This window comes from Camelus bactrianus, chromosome 10 (genome assembly GCF_048773025.1).
Source record: "Camelus bactrianus isolate YW-2024 breed Bactrian camel chromosome 10, ASM4877302v1, whole genome shotgun sequence".
Classification (NCBI taxonomy): domain Eukaryota; kingdom Metazoa; phylum Chordata; class Mammalia; order Artiodactyla; family Camelidae; genus Camelus; species Camelus bactrianus.
The window spans coordinates 5651539-5661204 of NC_133548.1; positions in this window are offsets into that span (position 1 = coordinate 5651539).

Consider the following 9666-nt stretch of genomic DNA (forward strand, 5'->3'; position numbering starts at 1 on the left):
TCAGGGAAAATTCTTCCACCCCAGCTCCAAGAAGCCAGGACTAAACAGGACAGGCAGGGAGCTGGCAGGGTGCCTGTCCAGTACACAACCTCGGTGCTACTCCGGAGAACGTGTCTACTGAGACCTGAATCATAGTTTTCTGGATCTTTGCTCTGCACTGTTGACCACCCTCCCCATCTCTGTTGCAAACAGGTAGACCTTTTGGAGAAAGCTGGGTTTTACTTCTGGAAAATTCCTCATAATACCATCTCAGACTTGATAAGAGAGCTGACACATGAGGAATCATTGGAACCTTCCTCTCCCTTTCACTCTCTTCTCTATCTGGTGTTCCCCTTAGGAAGGGGAGTTGCCAAGGAGAAGGGAGCTAACATTGATAACTGCCTACCTGTTGATGGATACCACTGGTTCTTTATGTAAATTTTTTTCACTCTCACGAGTATCTTGTGAGATAATTGTTATCGTTACAATTTGATAGGTGAGAAACCAAGGTGCTGAAGACATCTCTTTGAAGTATTTCCCATGGAGAGTGTTGACTCAGCAGAAAATGCCCCACCTTGAGGATGGCATTGGGAAGGACCAGAGAAGAAACTGCTGCCAACGTAGAAGTACTTCAGATGAGTTGGTTTTGCCGGCTTCCAGCCCTTGTCCTTGGACACAGTGAGCCTCAGGAATGAATACACAGTGGAACACCCAACACCATTCTAGAGGCAGGGGAGGCCTAACAGAGGTGGCCAGGAACACCGCCGCCCTCCCTATCAGATGTAGGCAGGAGTGAGGAAGGGAGCCTGTCACCTGAGGGCCTGCCATCAGGACTTCCATCGCATGAACCATTGTAGTCAGCAAAGTTTGATGCAGGCTTGACGTTTGAGGGACACCTAGTCTGTGTTAAGTGGTCTTCACCTCTCTGTATGTATCTTAAGTCATCCTTCCAACCTCATAAGGGAAGTGTTATCGTTGTTTTTTAAATGATGAAAATGAAGTTCCAAGAAGAGGTTGTATGACCCTGAGTTTGTAAAATGGCAGAGCCAGAACCTGGAATAAAAATCTCTTAACCATTCTCTGCTTCCTCACAGCTGCCCAGTGCATCTCCCAAGTGGATATGACCTACCGGTGTGTCTCAGAGTTCTGGAGTGTGGGAACATTAACCTTACCATGAGAAGCCAACCCCCTAAGACAGTGAACTCCAATACCCTTATCGCCCTACAAACTAAGGCTTGAATGAACCACAGCTCCCACCCTTCTTTCACCCATCAGTGTGTGCCCCCATCCTGTTTGGGGTCCAGTAACTAAAATACTATTGGACTGACTCCACATTATTAAAAGGGTTTTTACTCAGACCCCATGCTCAGAGCAATAGCGTGTTTGAGCCAGAAGGGACTTTAGAGGTTATCACTGATCTTCAACAAATGGAGAAATTTGAGGCCCAAAGAAATTAAATGACCTGTGTAAGGTTAAGGTCACCTTAGTCAACCAGGTCAACCAAGGAGCCTTTAGATGCCGCTCTAAACGTTTTCAGCCCCGACATTCAGGGTCTTATTAGCAGGGTCTTCAGGGGCCAGTTCTCCCCAGTCTTTAGACTGAGTGGCATATTGATTCTGCTTGCATTCCTACACCTCCCTCAGGATTTGGATTATTGTTGTACGCCCACTTTGGGTATCCTGTTTATTCTGAGAAGAAATCCCCTGTCTGGCCCACCTGAAGAGCCCCAAATTGATTCTGACCCAACCCCAAGAGTTTGAGTGGCACCAGAACATCCTAGGGAATGCTACCAGGTGAACAGTGACATTTTAGGGACTGTTGAGCTGTCTTTCCCTTTTGAATGTGCCCTGTGTACAGCATTCCTGGCTGCTTCTTAGGAGCTGCCTTGTTCTCAGGCTCTCCTAGAACATTCAAAGGCCCTGAAGAGATGACCCTAGGAAGTTAGGTGGAAAATATCCCCAAGGTCCCCCTTATTAGGCTGTTGCAAAACTAAGTCCATTTGTGGAGTTTGTTTCCCCCGGGAAACTGAAAAGAAACTGTTTCCCATATAGACAATAGGAAAGGGTTAAACTGCTTCTCTTGGGTCCTGAGCCAAGTCTGTCCCCCACCAGTTCCCATAACCGGGTTTCCTGAAATGGAGCAAGTCCCAGGTGCCTCTCCACTAATCACATCCCTGGAAATGGGGCCAGGAAGCTCAGATTAGCTCATCCCTTCACCTTCTCGAGGCCTTCTCCACCTGGAGCACAGAATCTGGGGCAGCTTCACGACTCACCTCCCTCTGCTTTCCTATCAGGGGTCAGACAGGGATGTTCTCGCAGAGGAATATTAGGTTATGGGGGCACTAGAGGCCACAGGGGTACTGACTTTTGTGCCAATTCTTGAACTGCAGCAAAGGAAAGATTCTCCCCTCAAGACAATACCAATATTCATATAACTAGAGTATTTTCTTCTTCACCTCCATTCCCTATGTTTTCTTCCTCTCTTTAGAATGACTGACTGTGATACTGGGTAGCTTCCTGTTTTTCCTGGCCAACAATCACCCTTTGCACAGAGACTCTTATTTCTCATCCAACCAATAGCAGGTTCTGGGGCCAGCCCACGAGAGAGCATTCTTTTTCTGCTAGTGTCCAGTTTCTTGTCTTCCTAGATAACTAATAAAATCTATATCACCAAGTGCTTCTGCTCTCTGTAATTGGCTTTTTAACTTTCTCTCTAGGCAGGGCTCGCTTTGTCCTGCCAGCTAGTGTCCACCGGAAAGGAAGTATTCTTTGTGGCAGTGAAGACTTGGGAATGGAAACAGCAGTGTAATCTGTTCACATATGGCCAAGTAAATCTATTGATTCAAAGACCAGCTGATCAACTTCATCTGAAAGACAAGCAGGCTGTCTAGGATAAAGATTCGTCTTCTAGAGCTTCATGAGAGAGGGCGCTGGCTCCATGTGGTCAATCTTGGTTCAATCTTTGTATGATTACAGTACTCTAAAGTATTTTTCCAGGAATGTTTGTGTATGAAGTCTTTAAAGCTACTAATATGGAACATTCGTTGAGCTTATTTTTCACTAATCTCTAAAGATGACTTGATTTTCACCCATTTGAGTTTTCAGGCCACTTCTATGTTCTGTTTTCCCAACTTTCATTCTCACCAGTTGAGAAGAGGCTGTGGGAGCAAAAGTCTAAAAGGGTCAGGATGTCTGAATTCTTTTCCCCTTTTACCACATACTTTAGGTGTTATGTTCTAGTTTTCAACAACTAAAATAGGGAAATTCTCCCAGGAATATGGTTAAAATAACATCTGTGAAACAATTTGAGAGTTTTAGAATCTTTAAATTAGAAGGAATCTTAGAAGTCATTCTATCTGGTACCTCCCAACCAGAGGAGCAATATTTTTTCCAATTCATTTCCTTTAACTCCACCCCTCCTCCTGAATAGCCAGCCTCTCTCTACCTCCTTCCTCAACCTCTTCCTGATATCCACAGTAGAGAATTGATCTAGTTTGCATATTTTGTTTATTTAAGATTGGGAAACACCTCCCTAATTTCATGCAGTAGTCATTCCAGCTGCCCTGACAAGTTGGTATCTAGCTTTTACTTGAATTGTTGAGTTTCCTTGAATGGACAAATTTACTTGAATTGTTGGGGAATTTGCCACTTCAAAGGAAACCCATTCCAGATTTGGACAGCCATAGTTTGGTAGAGTTTTTCATTACATTGAACTCAAATCTCCCCCACTTTATCTTTCACGCATTGGTCCTACCTCTGCCCTTTGAAACCACAGAGAATCCATCCAATCCCTTTGTAAAGGGTAGAGGAGAAACCCAGGACTGTTACTACGAACTTGCCACAGGGGTTCAGACCCGGCCTGGATGACTGTATTACAGATCTCCTTTGCTCTATAGACCAGTTATGTTCCTAGAATGTTGTATAAACCCAGTTTTGTGTGAATCAGATCATTTTAAACATACTGGGAAACTGACCGAAAGAAACCCTGTTATCAGTTCTTTCATTAACTGAAGAATCCTTTTGTAATGCAAATAGTCTTCCCAATTAATCTTTTTATCTTTTGCAAAGCTAGACTTTCATATGTTATGTTTTATTTAAGGGAAGATTTGCCTACAAAACAAGTAAAATAATGACAGTAGCAATAGCTAACATTTATTGAGCCCTAAGCTGGCACCAGGTGTGTATTATGTAATTTCTCACCACAACGTCCTTTAAAATGAACCCCTATTTTCAGGAGAAACTGAGGTTTAGAGAAGTTAAATAACTTGTCCAAGATCACGCAATGAGAAAGTGACGGCCCAGAATTTCAACAAGGTCACAAGACTCTGGAACCTTGTGTCTTCACTGCCAGGAAGTTTCAGATGCCAGTAATAGTTGAAATGACCAGCTCCTAGCTATGTGCGACAGCACAAGTAAATCAGGCTATGATACAGAAAACTGACCTGAGAGTTCTGCGGCTTCAAAGATGTACACAGAATCTCCTCTTTTTTGGGTTCTGGCACTATAGGTTTCCTAGCACAACTCACATTTTCCAGTGCAATTTGATCAAGGAACCCCAAAGACATCCCTTCAGCTACTAGTATTAAGCAGATGCTGCCAAAATTTATTTCAAGTATGTGGTTATCATCAGACATTTTTTTCAAGGGAGTCTGTATTCCCAGAAGTTTGTGGTACAAGCTTCTTAGAAAAAAAAATTAATTCATTACTGACAGGTAAAATCAAAAGCACTAAGAATCATGGTTGATCCTCACCTGTTCCTAGGTGGGCTGGAACCATTAAAATGACTTTAGGGCCCAGTTTTTAATGGTGTTTCAGTTTGCAAGTTAAAAATAGTTTGGGAGGGATGATCCATAAATAAGTACTGTTTTGAATCCAAACTGGACAAAGATAAATGGATGTAATACTTCTGTGTCCTCAAATCAGTTCCAGTTTCTCCAATTTAGTCAACAACAGCATGCACTCAAGACATTGTTCAGCTCAGAACACATCCCTCCAGACTCCTAGAACCCCAGACTTTTCTACACTGCATAAGGCAGCTCCAGGTCGGACTCGTCTGTCCTCCGGCCCCTCCTCCAGCCACCCACCATCAGAAGACCCCATTTGACTTAAGACTTTATCTTGGCTCATCTGCAGACTTTTGCTTTTAAATACATACTCATTCTTTGCAAATCATGTCTAAGTTGATGTTACACTAGCCTCCCGGTCCACAGTAGTCTCAGAAAATCAGGTCAGTCCTTGTAAGGCACTGGAGCTCCCCTCGCAAGCCCACATTTCTGACCTTTACTTGTACAGCAGACTTGTTTATAATCTCAAGTCATAGACTTAGATGAAGAAATTTGTAATTTTCTGTATTTCTCAACCTAGCTCTTCAGCTCCCATTTCTAGTAGTGGAAGAAAAATAATAAAACTTGCCAATTCAAGACAACTCAGTCATTTCAAGTTTTAAACTCAGCCTTTTAGGATTCTCCTCTCAACCCCCTTCTCCTCACCATGTCCTAGTTTGGGGTTTATGTCTTATTCTGACATCAGGGAAGGGGCCTCAAGATCAGGTACCATGTTCTGTCTCTCTTGCCTAATTGATAAAGTGCAGCTTCCTCCACTTGGTCTCGACCATTGGGCTGTATCCTCACTGCATCTGCTGCAGAGTTCTCTGGCAAGTGGAACCTCTGGTCCTGGTGTAGACAAAGAGCAGTGATTGCTTCATGGGGACTCGGTGGCTCCCACTTTCACTCTTCCTGGTACATCTGAGCCTCCATCTGGTCCCCGCCTTGGGTCATGTATCCCTTAGCCTCCACTGTGGAGTTCTCACTCCCTCACTCCCTCACTCCATAGCAGTCCCCACAGACACCCAGTTCTCAGCTTTCTCTCTTATCCTCGACTCAGGGGCTGGGCACTGAGGAACTTTTCAAATTTCCTCCAAAGGTCAAGGAGCCAAGGAGACTTGGGCTCAAGGGGTGAGAAGGCTGGGCATGGTGAGGAGATGGAATTTATCTCAGACCTACTTTGCCTACACAGGTGACATTGCCACTTCTGCTCTGTGACAGTTGCCCTTGTTAGCACAGGGTACTTTGAAAGGCTGTGTCTCCTCAGAGTTCCAGGAATGAAATGGAGCATAGGCCCCTTCTGACTGTTGTTTGGTGGTCAGACAGAAAACAAAGCCCCGTAGTTGCATCTAAACTCTCCTGCTCTCCTTCCCCAGTCCTTTTCAGTTCTGCTCCAAGCCCAACAAGGATTATATTTTCTGTGTGGAGGGGGGAAACTCACATGTTCTTCCCAGTTTGACAGTTGATGGCATAAACCCTGAGCTTTCGGTCTATCAGGTTCTGCTTCTTGACATTTAAAAGGAAGCTTCTATACTGACAGGCATATGTAGAATAGATAAACAAGATTACACTGTATAGCACAGGGAAATATATACAAGATCTTGTGGTAGCTCACAGTGAAAAAAAAGTGACAATGAATATATATGTGTTCATGTATAACTGAAAAATTGTGCTCTACATTGGAATTTGACACAACATTGTAAAATGACTATAACTCAATAAAAATGTTAAAAAATAAAATAAAATAAAAGGAAGCTTCTGAAAAAAAAAAAAAACCCTCTCAAGAAGCTAGCTCTTACAATTTAAAAAAAAAAAGAGAAGCTTTCAAGGACATCTTCTCCACAATAGACTTTATAAGGTCTAGTTAAGAGTTCAAAAACCAAGACTTTGAGAGGGAGGGTGTAGCTCAGTGGTAGAGTGCATGCCTGGCATGCACCAGGTCCGAGTTCAATCTCCAGTACCTCCATTAAAATAAATAACTAAATAAACCTAACTACCTCCCCCTACCCTCCCCCCAAATCCTAGACATGTCATTTCACCTGTGAATATTTCAGTAGTCATCTTCAAACATAAGGACTGTATATGTGTGTGTGTGTGTGTGTATATATATATATATATTTTAAAACCTTAAACAAACATTTGTTTCATTAAACAAACAAACAAAAAACACCAAGACTTTCATTCTGATGTTCTGTATTGTCCCTGTGCAGAGGGCAGTACATCTGGAAAGCTCTTGCTGCTGCTTAAGTGATGGGGGACAGACTAAGGGTTAAAGAAATGAAAAACACAGTGTTTGGTATGAAAACATCTAGTTTCATCTGCTCACAACAAGGAATCACCTTCTTTCCCAAGGTCTTTTCTGTTATTCATTGATTTATTACACAGATATCTACATGCCTGTTCTGCCAGGGATAACACTGTGAAATGGATGTCCTCTCTTCCCTCACTGAGCGCACGCTCTAAGAGGGACACAACCAATGGGAAGTGATGATCCAGTAAGGAGTGATGCCAGAAAGCCCCTGTCACAGACTTGGAAGCGACGCCGAAACTGAGAAAAGGCTGAGTAAACTTTAGGTGGATGGAAGAGGAAGATTCTAGCCAAAAGGAATATCAGGTTCAAAATCCCACAAGCATGGGAAAAACTCCAATAGTTTCCTTATGTCTAAGACATAGACTGTCAAAGTGAGGAGTGGTGAGAAATGAAGCTGGAGAGGTAAGCAGGGCATGTAAATTCTGTTAAGAACTTGAGATATGATTCCAAAGGCACTGGGGAGCCACTGAAGGGTTTTCAGCAGAGGAGTGATCTGTTAGATTGTTGTGTTAAAAAGACCACTCCAGCTGAAGAGATGTGGATCAGATGACCCAGGAACAATATGTAGAATGAGAAAAGGGCCTAGAATAAAACATCATCACTGATAATAGCAACAACAGAATTACTTGACAAGCAGAAAAGGAACTTACAAAAGAAACAAAGGAGAGACCACAGGGGTTGAAGGAAAACCAGGAGAGGGTGGCCACCCTAAACCAAAAGAAGAACACTTCAAGAAGCAGACACAATTAGAGTCAACTGCTGCCAAGAGGAACAGTAAGCTAAGCAATTGGAAATTGACACTGTATTTAGCAATAGGATTATTGACAGTTTGTTGGAGGAGGCTTTAGAGGAAAAGTTATATTGTATTGGATCAAATCAATGGCATCAGTGCTCATCTATCCCCTCACTTACCATCTGTCTCTAAACTGATGTCTTCCAAATGTATATCTTCAGTCCAGACCTCCTCTTTGAGCTCCACACCCAGATACAATTGACTACTCAGTATCTCCAAGACCAACAGTCTCTCTATTCAAACCTCATCTCAGCAAATGATACCTCTCTTCTTCCACCTACAGCTAGTAGGTGGCAAAACTTGGTTTTAAACCCAGGAATCTGACTCCAAAATTGATGCTTTTAATGACTCTGCTATACTCCCTCTCTAGCAGAGGGGAAAGAACATCTTAGGAATCAGAAGACGTGGTGTCTCTATCATGAACTAACTTTGTGTGCTCAGGCATTCACTTAAATGTCTGAAGATCAGTTTGCTCATCAATCAGATGAGAATGAGAATGCCTACCTTATGAGTCTTTTAAAAAGATTATGAAATGCTGAAAAGGGTAATTCACTATACACAAGATATCATGCTAATCATGAGACCTAGTATCCTTGTCTTCCTGTTGGGTCACAATCTAAGAAGCTGTTGTGGAGACCCCCGTTTCCCATAGCCTGTTCAGCAGCAGAAGTTTGTCTAATTCTCATGCCATCAGCTTCAACATCGCTGACCAAGTCTCCTTGATGACGAACAGCACACCTTGGTGCTCCCTTCCCCCTGAACACACTCACTACTACCTCTGGGAACAGCTGCAGCTCATGCCCTCACTTCTTTAATTTTGTTGCCCAAAGAAGTGACTGTTGAAAAATACATAGCCTGAATTACAGCAAATGGTGAAGTGCACCCTGGAAGGCCAAGTTTCATTTTGGTGGTAGAATCACTGTTCCAGTTTACAGTGGAATATGGAAAAGAACTTCAAGGTCATCTTTTAGTGCAACCAATTCCCCAACCCTTCTCCCAACCCATTTTATAGACTAGGAAAACTGAGGCCAAGTAGGTGAGATGATACAACTAGTTTGGATTGCTCGTGAGGCATTTTTTTTAACCTTGAAAATGTCTTCAAGTAGGTTTAACACAAATGATTTCACCTTACCAGAATCGTACCTGGAAAGTACTTCAGTTACATATATATTTGTTTCAGTATGTATACCTTTTTGGAAAGGAGCAAAATCCTAAAATGCCGTTACCCATAAATAAATAAAACCTTAAACAAATAATTCACACAAAACCCATTCTTCATATTGTTCTTACTTGGCCATTTCAGGCATTTCCCTGGTAGAAACAGATCCACATCTTCAGGGGCAGTATAACCTAGTGGTTAAATTCAGACTGCTCTGTATAAAGCCCAATCTATTATTACTAGTTTATCTCTGAGCTTAGTTTCCTAGTGTGAGAGAACAGTACCTACCTCTGAGAGCTGGAATGGGGGTGGGGTGGGGTGGGGTCACATGAGATAATGCACTTTTGGCACCTACCTAGCACTCTATAACTTTACTATTTGAGCATAATTCTTTCTTCTCTTAAGCAGATAATTCCCCTTGGTTAATGACCTTAGACCTTAGACCACTCAGATGCTACTAAGCCAAGGAGAAACCCAGCTGTATCAGGCCTAGAAATGTCTGTCCCCACCCCCATTCCCTTTTAAGACAGTGAGTAGGCCGGAATTCTGGTTGATAAATGAGAGGAGCTGAGAAGGAGCTGAGAGGAGCTGCAGTGATGACT